This window comes from Entelurus aequoreus, linkage group LG05 (genome assembly GCF_033978785.1).
Source record: "Entelurus aequoreus isolate RoL-2023_Sb linkage group LG05, RoL_Eaeq_v1.1, whole genome shotgun sequence".
NCBI lineage: Eukaryota > Metazoa > Chordata > Actinopteri > Syngnathiformes > Syngnathidae > Entelurus > Entelurus aequoreus.
The window spans coordinates 29,762,512-29,781,218 of NC_084735.1; the positions used below are offsets into that span (position 1 = coordinate 29,762,512).

Below are 18,707 nucleotides of genomic sequence, written 5' to 3' on the forward strand. Positions count from 1 at the left end.
CTACCACTTGTTTCCTCCCCTCCAAGTAAGATTGCATCCAGCTCCATGAGGTTTTAGCAAATCCGATTGCTCTGAGCTTATCCAACAGTATAGCGTGGTTAACGGTGTCAAAGGCCTTCTGAAGGTCCAGCATGACCATGCCGCAGTATTTGCCCGCGTCCACCTCATGTTTGATGTGGTCGGTCATATAGAGAAGGCATGTGTCAGTGGAGTGGTTAGTTCTGAAGCCGGATTGGAATTTGTACATGAGTTTATTAGTGGCAAGGTAACTATCGACCTGTTCATAAACTATTTTTTCCATTACTTTCTAAATGGAACTGAGAATAGAAACAGGTCCGTAGTTGCCAGGTTCTAATTTGTTACCTTTTTTAAAGAGGGGAGTTACTCTTGCTATCTTGAAATCTTTTGGTACTTGGCCTTGTGTAATTGAGAGGTTTATTATGTGCGCGATGATTGGGGCAACGGTAGTGGCAGAGTCCCTGAGGAATCTGGAGGGGATATTGTCAAGGCCGGTGGCCTTTGGGTGGAGCGCGCTCAATTTTTTAAGCACCTCGCCAGCTGAGACCATTTCTAATTTTAAATCGTTGATGGATACTCCTAGCTTTCTGTAGAAGGCTTTAAAGGCCTACTGAAAGCCACTACTACCGACCACGCAGTCTGATAGTTTATATATCAATGATGAAATCTTAACATTGCAACACATGCCAATACGGCCGGGTTAACTTATAAAGTGACATTTTAAAATTCCCGGGAAATATCCGGCTGAAACATCGCGGTATGATGACGTATGCACGTGACGAAGTCCGAGTAACGGAAGTTATGGTACCCCGTAGAATCCTATACAAAAAGCTCTGTTTTCATTTCATAATTCCACAGTATTCTGGACATATTTTGCAATTTTTTTAATGAACAATGAAGGCTGCAAAGAAGACAGTTGTAGGTGGGATCAGTGTATTAGCAGCGGACTACAGCAACACAACCAGGAGGACTTTGTTGGAGCGCTAGCCGCGCTAGCCGCGCTAGCCGCGCTAGCCGCGCTAGCCGCCGACTTCACCTTGACTTCACCTTGACTTCCTACGTCTCCGGGCCACCAAACGCATCGGGTGAAGTCCTTCGTCCTTCTGCCGATCGCTGGAACGCAGGTGAGCACAGGTGTTGATGAGCAAATGAGGGCTGGCTGCGTAGGTGGAGAGCTAATGTTTTTAGCATAGCTCTGTGCAGTCCGATTGCTAAGTTAGCTTCAATGGCGTTGTTAGCACAGCATTGTTAACCTTCGCCAGCCTGGAAAGCATTAACCGTGTATTTACATGTCCACGGTTTAATAGTATTGTTGATTTTCTATCTATACTTCCAGTCAGGGGTTTATTTCTTTTGTTTCTATATGCAGTTAAAGCAAGATGCTATCACGTTAGCTCGTAGCTAAAGCATTTTGCCGATGTATTGTCGTGGAGATAAAAGGCACTGAATGTCCATTTCGTGTTCTCGACTCTCATTTTCCAGAGGATATAGTATCCGAGGTGGTTTAAAATACAAATCTGTGATCTACAATAGAAAAAGGAGAGACTGTGGAATCCAATGAGCCAGCTTGTACCTAAGTTACGGTCAGAGCGAAAAAAGATACGTCCATCGCTGCCTCTCAAGTCATTCACTGTAACGTTCCTCATCAACGAATCTTTCATCCTCGCTCAAATTAATGGGTAATCATCACTTTCTCGGTCCGAATCTCTCTCGCTCCATTGTAAACAACGGGGAATTGTGAGGAATCCTAGCTCCTGTGACGTCACGCTACTTCCGGTACAGGCAAGGCTTTTTCTTATCAGCGAGCAAAAGTTGCGAACTTTATCGTCGATTTTCTCTACTAAATCCTTTCAGCAAAAATATGGCAATATCGCGAAATGATCAAGTATGACACATAGAATGGATCTGCTATTCCCGTTTAAATAAAAAAAAATCATTTCAGTAGGCCTTTAATGTGTTCTACACCAAAGCGACCCGAGTGGTGGGACAGCTTGTTGACTAGAGTTGTGGCTATGCTGGTGAAAAAGGTGTTAAGTCTGCTTACTACCTCCATTTTGTCTGTAATGAGGGAGCCACCCTCCTTGATGTTGATGTTGGTGAGTCTGGTTTTAAGTTTCTGGCTGCAACCAGGAAGCTGGTTGAGGATTTTCCAGAGCTCACGTGGCTTATTTGTGTTTTCCTCTATTTTGTCGTTAATGTAATTTTTTTTAAAGGATTTAGTCAGGTTGGTTGTCTTATTTCTTAATTTATTGCATTGCTTTTTGAGAGTTGAAAGGAGTGATTTGAGGTTATTATTGGGTTGTTTATCTACTTCTGTTTTACACTTTTGGTATTCTGAGTATTTTTTGTCTCGGTCTTTTATGGCAGCTAATAGGTCCGGATTCATGCATGGTTCAGAGCGGGCTTTGATCCTGACTGTTCTCACAGGAGCCATATCATTTAGTATCTTTAGGAATGCTGTTTTGAAGCGATCCCAAACATCATCGACCAGGTTGCTCGTGAGCACAGGGGACCAGTCCCAGTCACCTAATTTTAGGTTGAAATTATCACTGGAGTATTTTTTAAGGGATCTGGATTGAGCTGTTATGTGGCCGATGGCTATGGGTTTAGCTTTTTTGTGGGTGCAGAAGGTTAGATAGTGGTCGCTAAGACCACACATCATGACCCCACTATTTTTTATTTTAGTTAAGTTAACATTTTACAAAAAAATGTAATGTCTTAGACCTAATAATCATGGATTTTGTGACTTTGTGCCATATTAGAAGTATGCTCGCTATTCCCCTGTTATGCTACTATTAGCATGCTAACAGTTTATGCTAGCATTTTAGCAACCTCTTAATCATGCTAAATCTTTTACAGTAACTTCACCATCATTTAGAATCATACTACATTTCAGTACAGCTTCTGCTCTACACCTCTCAGACCATTAACCTTTAATCTATTTAAACTTTCAAACCATTTTTACATTCCACGAGTATTTCAGTTTAGCATCAAGTCTTCCACATTCAAACAATTTCAACGTTTAAACCATTTCAACATTCAAACCATTCCTTGATACATCCTACATTCCATTAGCATTTCAGTTCAGCGACAGATCTTTAACATTGAAACTATTTCAACATTCTGTCACAATGTGTTGGTGATGAACCCCAAGATGCAGAGAAGGCAGGCTTTGTGCAGGAAAACATGATTTAATGTCCATAAAATAAAAGAAACAAACCAGGAACAGGAAGCCAGGGAAACAGGAACTGGAAGACGAGGAACAAAAAGACAGCAAGCTACAAACAGCTACAGAATATAGCTTACCGTATCCAGCTACACTGACATCGACAAGTAGAAATGACATTGACAATCAACAGGTAGAAGAGACAATAATCCAGCAATGACTGGAGGGCAGGGCAGGTATAAATAGCGGCTGGCTGATTGACACCAGGTGTGGCCAGGTGCCAATCAGCCACAGCTGAGGGGACAGCACTCAGAGAGACAAACAGGAAACTGAACCAAAATAAGAGTGCTGACAGGAAATAAAACAAACAGAGGAAACACTAAAACTTAACCAAACTGTCAGGGACAAGCCTGACAGTCATACTTGCCAACCCTCCCGCTTTTAGCGGGATAATCCCGATATTCAGCGCCTCTCCCGACAACCTCCCGACAGAGATTTTCTCCCGACAAACTCCCGGTATTCTGCTGGAGCTGGAGGCCACGCCCCCCCCCCCCCCAAAAAAAAAAAGTCTGCCGCAGCTGCGATTGGACCTGACCAGCCTCCGGGTACAAGTACTGGAGTACCAATTGCTTGCCAGGGAAGATCTTCCCCAGGAAGCAAGGATTGACCGGTTTTGGGCCATGCTAGGGAGAGATGGAAGATTCCACACTCTTGTGCATTTGATGAAAGCACTTTTGTGCGTGCCACACAGCAATGCATCATCAGAGAGGGTGTTCAGCATGGTTAGAAAAATAGTGACAGAATAGAAAGAGGATGGACACTTCAACCCTTAACAAAGCATTGTACTTTCAAGTACAACAATGAGTAGATGAGTGTTGTGTGTGTGTGTGTATATATGTGTAAATAAATTAACACTAAAATTCAAGTATTTCTTTTATTTATATATATTATATAATAATATATATATATATATATATATATATATATATATATATATTATATAATAAAATAAATATATATATATATATTATATAATAAAATAAATATATATATATATATATATATATATATATATATATATATATATATATATATATATATATATATATATATATATATATATATATATATATATAGCTAGAATTCACTGAAAGTCAAGTATTTATATATATATATATATATATATATATATATATATATATATATATATATATATATATATATATATATATATATATATATATATATATATATATATATATATATATATATGAAATACTTGAGTTGGTGAATTCTAGCTGTAAATATACTCTCCTCTTAACCACGTCCCCGCCCCAACCACGCCCCATGTCCATAAAATAATAAAAGAAACACAAACCAGGAACTAGGAACAGGAAACAGGATGCCAGGGAAACAGGAACTGGAAGACGAGGAACAAAAAAGACAGCAAGCTACAAACATCTACAATATATAGCTTACCGCTACCACTTACAGCTACACTGACATCGACAAGTAGGAATGACAATAATCCAGCAGTGACTGGAGGGCAGGTCAGGTCTAAATAGCAGCTGGCTGATTGACACCAGGTGTGGCCAGGTGCCAATCAGCCACAGCTGAGGGGACAGCACTCAGAGAGACAAACAGGAAACTGAACCAAAATAAGAGTGCTAACAGGAAATAAAACAAACACAGAGGAAAAACTCAAACTTAACCAAACTGTCAGGGACAAGCCTGACACATTCAAACTATTCTTACATTCTATCAGCATTTCAGTTCAACTTCAGCATTGGAGCATTCACACGCAATTATTTCAGGAATTGCCTCAATTAGTATGTCAAATAAGTTTAAATAAAGAGTGAAAAGCAACATTTTGTTTTACGATTTCATTTCCAAGGACAATTCTCATTCGGCACAGTTTAAAAAGAAAATAAGTAAATAAAAGAAGTGGTGGGCCGAGGTATCGGACGCTTCCAAGGCCGCACTCACAGCTACAATCTCTGGCCTTCAACGAGACCCATTTTAAATGGCATAGGCTACTTTAAAGTTGATGAAACATATTTGCTCTCTTTTCATGCTACTGTATTTTTCTTCAACATTTAGCTGAAGAACGCAAAAGTCCCACACATGGGCCGCTGGGATTTGGACATCTCTGGTATCAACAACTTTGTGAAATCATTCTGTCTTAAAAGGGGAACTGCACTTTTTTTTTTTTTTTGGGAAGGGGGGTAATTTTGCCTATCGTTCACAATCATTATGAGAGACAAGAACACATGGGGTCGGCGTGGCGAAGTTGGTAGAGTGGCTGTGCCAGCAATCGGAGGGTTGCTGGTTACTGGGGTTCAATCCCCACATTCTACCATCCTAGTCACGTCCGTTGTGTCCTTGGGCAAGACACTTCACCCTTGCTCCTGATGGGTGCTGGTTAGCGCCTTGCATGGCAGCTCCCTCCATCAGTGTGTGAATGTGTGTCTGAATGTGGAAATAATGTCAAAAGCGTTTTGAGTACCTTGAAGGTAGAAAAGCGCTATACAAGTATAACTCATTTATTTATTATGTTTTTTTTTTTGGGGGGGATTTTAAAAATGATAAAAAACGGTTGTAAAATGCGGTCACCATTGTAGCCTTTAAAGCCCTTTAAAATAACTTAAAATCCCTCCAACGTTTTCTATACACATAAGTATAAATAATGTAGTAGTAGACATGTTCATAACAATATGTAATATATAATAATATTTACTGTATTTTGGTCATTTTATGGATTACCGGAATTTATTTCCTCTGCGCATTTATTTCCGTTTTCATAGCAGCGCAATTCCGACTTCCGGCAAGAAATGTGTTTTCCTACTTCCGTAAACAAACGTGTGTGTGTTGTAATCATGTCAGACTTGGCAACAGACAACGAATACAACTATTTTCGGACAAATGAGGATTCATAACCTTATCTTTTTGAATCTGAATAGACAAAGGATGAACTGCTGGATTTTGAAAAAAGTTATGATACCGTGGCTATGTCAAACTCAAGGCCCTGTGGCCACATCTGGCACACCACATCATTTTATATGGCCCGTGAAAACCTGGAAACAATGTTGTCCATAGCCCACTATCCAACATGCCTTTCCCTTTTCTGTGCATTTTAATTAGTGAAAAAGTTCACTGGTATAAAGCAGCGAACGCAATAACAATCTTCTCCGCTTGTAAATCCATCTAAAAGCCATCCCAAAACCTCCAACATTTTATATACATGCTGTAAGTATGTATGCAATGTAGTAACAGGCATATATATAATAACATATTTATAGTATTTTGTGATTTAGTATTTTGGTTTACCTTTAAGAACACCCATTCTGGGTGAGTCATGGACAATCAAAAATTACATCAAAATATTTAATATAAGGCTGTCAAACAAGTAAAATATTTAATCGCGATTAATCCGTTCGTTCATAGTTAACTCAAAATTATTCACGATAAACCGCAGATAGATATACTGTTTCATCATCAATAAGTGTACCCTACACAGATAATTTTAAAGTTTTTATTACAATTACTGGACAATTTGTTTGCTTTAATGAAATGTTTTGTAAACATTATTCTTTTTTCTAAACAGCGCAACGCAAAACGGGCATAAACACGCTTTTAATGGCAATAAAAAAACAACCTGTGCAAGTATTGGTGTCTTGCCAGATTTTGTATTTTGTAGCAATACAGAATTTGTATTCCTGCTGTAGGAGCACTTGCATTCAGAGGAGAGGATTACACCATGTTTAGACACCAATTTTACACATTAAAGGCCTACTGAAATGATTTTTTTTTTATTTAAACGGGGATAGCAGATCCATTCTATGTGTCATACTTGATCATTTTGCGATATTGCCATATTTTTGCTGAAAGGATTTAGTAGAGAACATCGCTAATAAAGTTGCAACTTTTGGTCACTGATAAAAAAAAGCCTTGCCTGTACCGGAAGTAGCGTGACGTCAACAGTTGAAAGGCTCCTCACATTTCCCCATTGTTTTCAATGCAGCTGGAGTGATTCGGACCGAGAAAGCGACGATTACCCCATTAATTTGAGCGAGGATGAAAGATTTGTGGATGAGGAACGTTAGAGTGAAGGACTAGAATGCAGTGCAAGACATATATTTTTTCGCTCTGACCGTAACTTAGGTACAAGCTGGCTCATTGGATTCCACACTCTCTCCTTTTTCTATTGTGGATCACGGATTTGTATTTTAAACCACCTCGAATACTATATCCTCTTGAAAATGAGAGTCGAGAACGCGAAATGGACATTCACAGTGACTTTTATCTCCACGACAATACATCGGTGAAACACTTTAGCTACGGAGCTAACGTGATAGCATCATGCTTAACTGCATATAGAAACAAAAGAAATAAACCCCTGACTGGAAGAATAGATAGAAAATCAACAATACTATTAAACTATGGACATGTAACTACACGGTTAATGCTTTCCAGCCTGGCGAAGGTTAACAATGCTGTTGCTAACAATGCCATTGAAGCTAACTTAGCAACCGGACCTCACAGAGCTATGCTAAAAACGTTACCTATCCACCTACGCCAGCCAGCCCTCATCTGCTCATCAACACCCGTGCTCACCTGCGTTCCAGCAATCGACGGTGCGACGAAGGACTTCACCCGATCACAGATGCATTCGGTGGCCCGGAGATGGAGGAAGTTAAGGTGAGTTCGCCGGCTAGCGCGTCTGCTATCCACCTCTCAGTCCTCCTGGTTGTGTTGCTGTAGTCCGCCGCTAATACACCGATCCCACTTACAACTTTCTTCTTTGCAGTCTCCATTGTTCATTAAACAAATTGCAAAAGATTCACCAACACAGATGTCCAGAATATTGTGGAATTTTGTGATGAAAACAGAGTTTTTTGTATAGGATTCAATGTTTCTGCATACTTCCCGTTTCAACGATTGACGTCACGCGCATACGTCATCATACATAGACATTTTCAACCGGAAGTTTAGCGGGACATTTAAAATTGCACTTTATAAGTTAACCCGGCCGTATTGGCATGTGTTGCAATGTTAAGATTTCATCATTGATATATAAACTATCAGACTGCGTGGTCGGTAGTAGTGGGTTTCAGTAGGCCTTTAATAACACCTAATCTGGATTGTTACGATCATGGTTTGATTGTCAAAGATGTTTGGTAATGTAATCTGTGACATTTTTACCTGAATAAATGCTTCTGATATTTTGTACATCACATGTTGTGCAAGTTAATGGTCATCATTTATCTGCATGACAAACTTTAACCTTCTCTATTTATTTAATTTGTTATTCTTATAGCCAATCTCTGTGTGTTTACTTCCGAAACCGTCAGGTACGGTAGTAAACACACAGGTCTGGCTATAAGAATAACAAATTGCAAACATTTTTGAAAACGTAATGAACCTCTTTGGATTTCTCTATTTATTATTAAAGTGTAATATTCAGCCTGCTAAACATTTTGTAATTGCAGACTATCAATCAGAACAGGTTATAAAAGAATATACACTTTATTTCGATTGGCCAGAAAACATTTATTTAGGTAGAAATATGACAAAATACGTTATACATTTTTTTTGACAAAGCATGATCGTAATGTAACACTATTTTTCATTTTGCTACGGAGTTGAACCGGATTTGACGCATAGCGCTTTTATTGTGAAGCCCAAAGTGTGTGATTGGTCGAGAAGAGGTGTCTTGACATGTTTTGACGACTTGGGAGTCTACGATAAAAATTGACATTGGAATTCCTGCTTACTTTCCCTGTTGAGCTTTTGCTTCCATCTAAATAAAGGAGTTTGTGTAACAACAATTTACATTTTATGTTATCAATGCACTCAACTGTAATATAAACACAGATGTGAAGCTCCACTTCTCTGCAAGTGAATGCTAAAAGTTATTGAGATAATCATAATCATCTCATTATGTGAATCACAATTTTTACTTAAATATTTATTCATGAGAACTTTATTTATTTATTCAATTTGTTTGTTACAAATTGAGTACAGGAAGGCAACACACAAATGTGTAACACATTGCTATGAGATGAAAAAGGTGTAGCTTCTTCCTACTCCCTTTCAACATGTTGAGAAACTGGAAATATGTGATGTACCATATTGTAGCTGTATGCTTGTTTGAAACAAGTTAAAAAACATAACCACCTTGATTCAAGTAAGCATCTTCTTTCTTGGCAATATACTAAATGCACATAAATGACTACATTTTATTTTATGACATTCATAAATGTTGCTATCATGTTTCTCCTTGTTTTCTTACCAATGGCAACACAACACGTCAATGTGAGCACCATAATTAAGAGAGGCGTACTCACTTTTTGTGGGATCTTTGCACAATATGTCCGCCTTCTTCATCATCGTCTTCAGCGACGGGCATCTGGCATAAAACAAAAAACACAAACAAGCCAAATCATACATGCGCTTTACGCACTTTGGTCACTCATGATGGTAGAAGCTGAAAGACAACAAGAGTGTGGACATTTGTAATTGAAATAGCAGTAGAATTGTCTCACATCAATTTATATATATCAATATGATATTGATAAATATGCATATATTAATAAATACACAAATACAAATACAAATGTGGTATACAAATAAATAATTTGTATAAACGCGTATTTGTGAATATATTTTTGAGATTTGAAAATATATACAAATAAAATGTATAAATATAAAAATGTGACATACAAATAAATCAAGAATTTGTATAAATAAACGTGTATTTGTAAATATATTTTTGAGATTTGAATATGCTTGATTTTGTATTTGTATTTGTATTGAATTTGCATATGTGGATCGCTTTTTTGCTTTTGTGTCGATGAGACATTCCTACCACAAACCAGATGCACAAATAAATGTGACCTACACACTCCCCTGGACAACCAGCAGAGGGCACTGCAGCCAGAGCAGTCTGGGTCACAGCCATGGTCAGACACTGGCGAACCAATCAGAGGCACCCTACGGAGGCTCACATTACGTCATGACTTTTGGGATGATTTGACACACATTGCACTGATAAAAGATCAGTATCTACATCGGAACAAGGTCATTAAACGGCATTGATACAATAAAATAAGCAGCTAGTACGGTCTTTCAGATTAACTGAATAAATTAGCATTAGCTAGTACAACGCTAATGTTAGCTAGCTCAGGCCCGTTGTGTGTTCTCTCTGTAAAGACGTGGATTGTTTTTGTGCAGAGAACTCCGGGCATTTTGCATATAATGCATATAATGTTCTGTGACCCAGACCGCTCTGGCTGCAGTGCCCTCTGCTGGTTGTTCAGGGGAGTGTGTAGGTCACATTTATTTGTGCATCTGGTTTGTGGTAGCAATGTCTCATCAACACAAAAGCAAAAAAGCGATCCACATATGCAAATTCAATACAAATACAAATTTAAAACCAAGCATATTTATATTCAAATCTCAAAAATATATTTACAAATACACGTTTGTTTATACAAATTCTTGATTTATTTTTATGTCACATATTTATATTTATACATTTTATTTGTATATATTTTAAAATCTCAAAAATGTATTTACAAATATGCATTTATTTATACAAATTATTTATTTGTATATCACATTTGTATTTGTATATTTATTAATATATGCATATGTATTGCTGTGAGACAATTCTACTTCCATAATTTTTTTTGACATTAGTGATTCTGAAAAAAGACCAAAAACAAATGTCCACTGTAGAGGACACTGGTTCTTAGGAGGTTGAAGTAGTTAACTTATTTTTACACATCACAAATTGCCCACTTTAAAAAAAAAAGACAGCATTCAGAGGCATTCAAAACTGCTTGCAGGCTCACGTCCAAATGCAGGAACCTTATGATTTTACGCTTTCATTAATTAATTTGAGTGTCTAACATTGTAACAACATTTATAGGTTGGGAAAGACAAAAATCCTCAAAGGGCAAACAAGTCTACTCACCTTGGCTTTTACACAATTGTTTTAATGACCCGGATTTTCAGTCTTATTGGTAAAGAGAGCCCACATTTTTAAACAATTAGCACTCAAGGCTGTCATGTTGACTAGTAATGAGGCAAGCAGGCACGACGTCATCACTTGCTGACGACGGTTAGCTGCATAAAAATAAATGTTTGAGAATGCAGAGCTGAAAGCTTTGCATTTTTGTTCGCATTGTCTGCAGTAGAGATGATAACAATGATAACCATGGTAAAACTCCCGACGGTTAGCATTCCATCCATCCATTTTCTACCGCTTGTCCCTTATGGGGTCGTGGGGAGTGCTGGAGCCTATCCCAGTATTAACGTTTTTAAATAAAAATGATCGAAAAACATGATTGATGAATGGGTTATACTTGTATAGCGCTTTTCTAACTTCAAGGTACTCAAAGCTCTCTCTAGGTCGTCCTCAGACGAGCCTTCCATCGTTGCTTCCAGTCATCCCGATTCTCCATACATTTGGCCAGTTCCTTGGTACTCTGAGCTCCTGCATCCTTCTTGAGTATGTCCACGTATGTTAGTGTGGGACGTCCTCTTGACCGATGCCCATGTGTTGGTTCCCACAGTACCAATTTGCTGGCTGGCAGCTCCTGATGCCTTTGGCAGTGCCCTGCTAGTCTCATTCTCCTTACAGCAATCTTCTCGCTCACCCTTGGTATTCCCCTGTAGAGGACTCTGTTGGTTACGTGCGCACTCTTGTTGATGTTATGCACTGCACGCAGCATCCTGGTGTAGCAACCATCCAGAGACCTCTCCAGGGTTGGCTTCAGGGTCCAGCATTCGCTGCCATAGAGGAGAACGGACTCAACTGTCGCGTAGAAGAAGCTGAGTTTGATTTGGCGGGGGAGGTTGGAGCTCCATACACTGGTCATGCCGTTCAGGGCCCTCCATGCAAGTGCCTTCCTCACTTTTAAATCCTGCTCAGTTGAGTTGACCCATCCGCCCAGGTATAAGCGCTTTGACACTATTTCCACATTCACCCATTCACACACACACGGCGGGAGCAGCCATGACGTGACAAGGTTGGTAGAAGTTGGGGATCGAACCAGGAACCTTCAGGTTGCTGACACGGCCACTCTCCCAACTGCGCCACGCCGCACTCGGATCAATTCACGAATTGACTGGTGCCAGCTCGCTAGCTTAAACACTAACATGAAAACAAGCGAAATGAATGTATTTCCCCAATAAGGAAACATAACACAATGTGAACTTATATGAACACATTGCCGTCTGAGCAACTAAGCTGTTTAATTGTGCACACTGAACCTACAAGCTGTGCTGTCTTGGAACAGAGTGATCGTTCAACGGGTTTTATTCACCTGACGTCACATTCGGCTCATTAAATACACGAGGCTCAAAGTGGTGGTCAGGCAAGTGCCTGTTGTCAAAGCGTTCTGGGCAGCATTTTGCCTTTTTCACAGAAAATTGCCCTATGCTTGCATTGTTTTAGGCTGTTGCAACCGTTCAAATAAAAAAAAGGACAAAGGATTCTACAGAATTCCGCGAGAGATAATCACGAAGGGCTAAAGATTTTACGAAAGACACCGGGGAAGTCCAAGGGAGTAGAGTCGAAAATTGGAAAAGTTTGCAGTGATTACTTTGTTAAAGGTTTGTTTGACATACTTTCAACGTTTCAAACTTCCCATTAAGTATTATCTTATTTGCATTTTATCTTGTTACTGAGTTCTTGAAACACATGTTTGCTATGAGTGTTTTCGAAACCAATTTGGCGAGTCTGGATATTGTGTAATTCGATCACTTATTCGTCTTTCACAATTCCAATTATCTTCATGAGTGGTTAACATAATGGGAAAATGAAAAACAGTGAATCAAGCCATTCGAAGGCTACTGGCAGTTTGTTTAAAAGGATGCGTCCTCGCATGACGCAAAGTTGAATCATGATATGTGATTTTACTCGAGCAAAAATGATGCACGTCTTGATACCAAATTCCTATTTTGCTCGTATCTGCTTTTAAGTTAAGAACCAATGATTGTCACACACACACTAGGTGTGGCGCAATTATTCTCTCCATTTGACCCATCACCCTTGATCACCCCCTGGGAGGTGAGGGGAGCAGTGGGAAACAGCGATGGCCACGCCCGGGAATCATTTTTGGTGATTTAACCCCCAATTCCAACCCTTGATGCTGAGTGCCAAGCAGGGAGGTAATGAGTCCCATTTTTACAGTCTTTGGTATTTTAGCGGTAAGATCCGAGCCCCTTGCATACTCAGTTTGCTCGCTGTTTGCTGCATAGTATCCATGTTGTTTTGGTGGATCACCACTTAGTTTATTACCGTTCAAAGTCATGTAACTGAATACAAGCTATACTTGGAAGAATACGAGACAGAGGTGTTTTATGGTGCGTTCAAGGACTGCTGAACAGAGTAGGACGCCCGCCAGAAAGAATAAATAATAATAATAGATTGTATTTGTTACGTCCTTTTCATTTAAATAAATCTTAAAGATGTACGACAATAAAAGATTAGCCATTAACGGGGACGGCGTGGCAAAGTTGGGAGAGTTTGAGTTTGAGTTTGAGTTTGAGTTTATTTTGAACATGCAAGCATACAACATGATACATCACAATTTCCAGTTTCTCTTTTCAACATGTTCGAAAAGGAGTAGGAAGAAGCAGAGCTTATTTAATCCTACCCCTTTTCCTTTACATAACAGTTGCTAAAACTTTTGTTCACTTCCTGTTCTCAATTTATTCACAATATACTCCATAAGTAATCACAATAATGCTTATATACTTGACTTAGGTGATCTATATATACAACTGATGAATATGTTTTTGCTTTTTTCCTGACATATTTCAATGGTTATACATTCTAAGATATTATCTATAGCAAATGACATGTTTTTTACCACTTTGTAGTTCAGGTTCTTCATCACTTAAACAGCTACTCCTCCTCCATTTTTGTTGGTTCTGTTGATGTAGTTTAGTTCATATCCTTCCAGATCAAAATCTATTCCTTTTTTATCATCAATCCATGTTTCTGTGACGGCAATCACTTTGAAGGGTTCGTTGATTTGTTCCAAAAAGTTCTTAATATTGTTGTAGTTTGCATACAAGCTTCTGCTATTAAAATGAATAATTGACAATTTGTTATCACATTTAATGTTGCTATTATATTGTTCATCTGTATAATAAAACAATTATTACTAATGTGGGAGAAAAAATTTGTATCTGGATATATATCATTTTCCAAATCCTGGTTTTTGTGATCTTTGTTGCAGAAATTTTTTAGTTCCATATTTTCTTGTTCAACAATCTTTGATGTTGTTTCAATAATCTCTATAAGTGTAGGTGGATGCAATCCTGAAACTAGGTCCTCTTGTTTAGTCGTCCCTTGGAACATAGCAGTGTCGATGCTGAATTTAGGTGCTTGTTTTCTGTCAGAGTGGCCGTGCCAGCAATCTGAGGGTTGCTGGTTCAATCCCCACTTTCTACCATCCTAATCACGTCCGTTGTGTCCTTGAGCAAGACACTTCACCCTTGCTCATGAAGGGCCTGGTTAGCGCCGTGCATGGCAGCTCCCGTCATCAGTGTGTGAATGGGTGAATGTGGAAAATAGTGTCAAAGCGCTTTGAGTTCTTTAAAAAGGTAGAAAAGCGCTATACAAGTATGACCCATTTACCATTTACCATTAAAACAGATAAAATACAAAGACTAAAACTCTATCGGTGAAACTTATAACACAAAACATGCAAAATTGTGGGGTTTCTAACAGTGTGTCTAGTTATTTATTTAAAAGTAAATACCTTTGTTCAAATATTTCAGTGTGTTTATAGATAACAATAACAATACTGTGATAATAATGATAACTGTGAAGATGTGAAAAGTGTCTAAAGTGAGACACAACTCAATGATAACTTACCAACATCGCAAAAGGTGCATTTAACACCTGGTTGTCAATGGCTCATGATTGATAGCTTGTTATTGCTACATCAGATGTCAGTCAACTTAGTGACATACATGGTTTACAAACATTTAACACATGGACTTTATAACTTCAGCACTGAAACAACCCCGAGTGTGAGGACAACATGTAGCAGTCATTGTCTTTTTTTCTTTTTGAGATGCATTCAAATTCAAATAGCAAGTGTAGCAACGCCTGCAACGTTTTACAGAAAGCTTTTAATCGTCTAAACACAACAGGAGACAAGTGCACAAAATAGTACGACTTTGTTTGCCACTCTCCTCTCACTTTTGGGTTATTTTTTGGGGGGGAGTAGGGTATTTTGGTCTTAATTTGTCAATTATTGGGCCTAAAATAACTTGGGTGGCAGTGCAAAGTGACAACATTGGGATAACATGTTACACTGAATCTAACAAGAAGTGATCACAGACGTGCTAGATGTGACAGAGTAAAAGGCCTCCTCACATTACTGCCAAATGTCTTTTTTCTTTTTGTGGCTGGGGCAACACTTTGTTGTTGGTTCTGCAACAAATGATAAAACAATATTTTATCATGCTGTGTTTCATCTGTGAGTGTGGTTTGAGGTGTTTTTTCCACAACATTTGGGGATTTTAGACATCGATCAAATCAAACAAAAATTGTTTAAAAAAAAAAAAAAAAAGTTTCTTTATCCCCTTTTATACTTTCAAGTATTAGGCAGCTGATGCTTTTAGAAAAATAAACAAAAGTAAAGTATAATTACGCCCGCTTATGATTGATTTAGATATTTAACTGTAGTTATTGACTGTAAGTCAAGGCATGGCAAGTGTATTTATAGAGCACAATTCTTTCACAAGGCAATTCAAAATGTTTCACGGAAAATTACAAGAATGCAAAAAAAAAAAATCAAAATAAAATTATAATATAAAATCAACATAAAAACAACCATAATTCAAATTAAAATCAAATGCTGTACACAAGATACTTTCAGTTGTGCACAATTAAATAAAAGTGTTTTCAGCCTGGATTTGAACATTGCCATCGTCGAGGCCTGTCTCACATCTTCTGGGAGACGATTCCAGATTTTAGGAGCATAAAACTGAAATGCAGACTCACCATGTTTTGTTCTGACTCTAGGCACCAGCAGGAGACCACTCCTTGAGGTTCTCAGAGGCCGATATGGTTCTAACAAATCAGAGATGTACTTTGGCACATGACCATGAAAATACTTGTGCACAAGCAAAAGTGTTTTAAAGTCTATTTTCTGAGCAACAGGAAGCCAGTGCAGTGACCTAAGCACTGGACTAGTAATGTCCTATTTCCTAGTTCCAGTCATGACTCGAGTAGCAGCATTTTGGATGTACTGCAGCTGCTTTACAGTTCTTTTGCTGGAGACAAAGGCATGGATTAGTCTTTCTAAAGGCCCTTTTCTACCACAGGAACTTTTTTAGGAACTTCCCCACTTATGCGGGTATATAAAGTTCCCCCTGTGTTTCCACCAAAAATCTACCAGGGTTCTCATAGGAACCTTTCGGAGTTCCTCTTAGCTAGGTGGGACTTGAAAATAAACTTTATTCCCTCGGAGTTTGTGAGGCCAATGAGGTATGATTCTTTCTGATAATGTATGTGAAATCAATGTGTTTTCTTTTATTTGATGTCAGACTAATTGTAAGTTCTGTTTTTCTTATTTATTAGTTCTGACAGCATTATTTTGGCATTGTTGTTAACGAGAAGAAGGCGTGGCTGAAATAAATGTCAGTGAGAAAAACTAACAAGTTGAGCCTTGATTAAGACCTCGGAGGGAGTAACAACAACTCTTGACTTCATTGGATAAATATGAAATAAAGGAGGCTGCACATGAGTGGAACAAAGGTAAATACCATCAAATATTAACTATTTACTTTATTACATGTTGTAAAAGTAGTCAGTGACACTCAATTTGTGTAGTTATTAGCCTCAACCCGAGTTAACAGAATGCTAATGCTAACGAGCTAACGCTAAAGCCAATGTATTCGTGTTGTCGGCTTGAGATAAACCCTGACATTTATTGTTTGTATATTGTTATTTACAGTTGGAATGGACCAAAACGAATCACCTGACGCTCATGATTTCATCATTTACCGAGAGGAGAACTTTCTGACTGTTGGATATTGCGGACAAAAGCCTGACTTTTTATAAACAATTCGGTACACTTTATTTTATAAATCACATTGCGTTGTATTTCAATTACATACTTTTTAGTAAAAGAACTGTGACCTAATATTGTCTGTTTATTTACATGGTATCAGTATAGAAATACACTAAACAGCCATTCCATACGCCATCAGCCTAAATTGTATGGGTCTCAATGTGACTAATAATAGTTTCTCTTTTGTTTTTGTGCAAAAGACAATGATTTCTGTTCTGGCTGAGTTGAGCTAAAGAAAATGGTTTTCCATCCACACACCAATCTGTTTGATACAGCGACAAAGTGAATCAAAAGGCCGACGTTCACCTGTCGTCAGAGACACGTAGATCTGAGTGTCATCTGCATAGTTGTGGTAGGAAACATTGAAGTGCGTATTAGCTGGCCGAGTGGCAGCATGTACAAGTTGAACAAGAGGGGTCCCAGAATCAAGCCCAGAGGAACCCCACAGTCAAAGCCATTTGGTTAGAGACACAGTTACCAATTACAACATGTCCTGTGATCGAGATAGGATTTGAACCAATTTAGAGCATATTCACATATTCCCACACCATTTTCTAACCTCTATATTAAGATAGTATGGTCAACTATTTCAAAGGCAGATCAGGTTCAGCAGAACCAAGACTGAGACTTGTCCTGTGTCTTTGTTCATAATCATTAGTCACCTTGATCAGGGCTGTTTCAGTGCTGTGGTGGGGCCAACAGCCTGATTGGAAAGTATCAAACACATTGGTATGCAGGAGAAAGTCAGTAAGCTGTTGGTATACAACTTTTTCAAGTAAATAATTATAGCTAAGGTGTTGTGTTTACCTAAACTGCTAAGAGGACCAAGTGTGGATAAGAAGCACAAATATAAAAACTCATAAAGAAAACTATTTATTTTACTTTAATGATGGTTTGGAGTGCATGAGAACGTGGAAAGGAATCAAGCTCTCTTTGACCACATGGTCATCATAACAAGTACATGATTTGAACTTAAGAGTGTTGAACAAGCATCTCTGCCATCCGTGGCATAGCAAATGTCACAGTGAATCCCTTAAGATCCGACCGAAATAGCAGTTTTTTTCTCGTTAGCATCAGCTTATAGCTGGAGATTGACATACAGTATGTAGTTTTTCCAAGGAAGAAAGGGAGTGTGAAGGATAGTGCTGAGAAGAAGTGGATAATATTCATCGAAGTAAAAAAAGAAATCATTAAAATCAGGATTGTGTGTAGCCAACTTAGTGAAGCAATTTGAGTGTATCACTTCTAGTCTGCACCATACAGAAGCAGAATGAGTCTAACGCCAGCTAAGAATGTTAAAATAATATCTTTAGTAAGCAGTGGAAATGTATCCATGAAAATACAGAGAAGCTGCTGATGGTGTGTTTGACAGAGAAGCAGCTTCAGGCAGACACCGTACAAGTCCATCCTCCAAGATA

At 38.5% G+C, this 18,707-nt stretch overlaps 1 protein-coding gene across 2 annotated transcripts in view; it reads right to left on the minus strand.

Moving 5' to 3' along the window:
• The window catches only part of zbtb20 (zinc finger and BTB domain containing 20), a 102,933-nt gene that overhangs the window by 52,262 nt on the left and 31,964 nt on the right, over positions 1-18,707 (minus strand). Inside the window, exons 1-2 of one of the 2 annotated variants that reach the window (XM_062047682.1) lie at positions 11,163-11,226; positions 9,532-9,593 (exon numbers count right to left, since the gene is read on the minus strand). The gene's annotated coding sequence lies outside the window, so the exon portion shown is untranslated. Of the gene's footprint in view, positions 1-9,531; positions 9,594-11,162; positions 11,227-18,707 lie in introns of those variants that run through there. The other variant, XM_062047680.1, reaches the window with a different exon arrangement.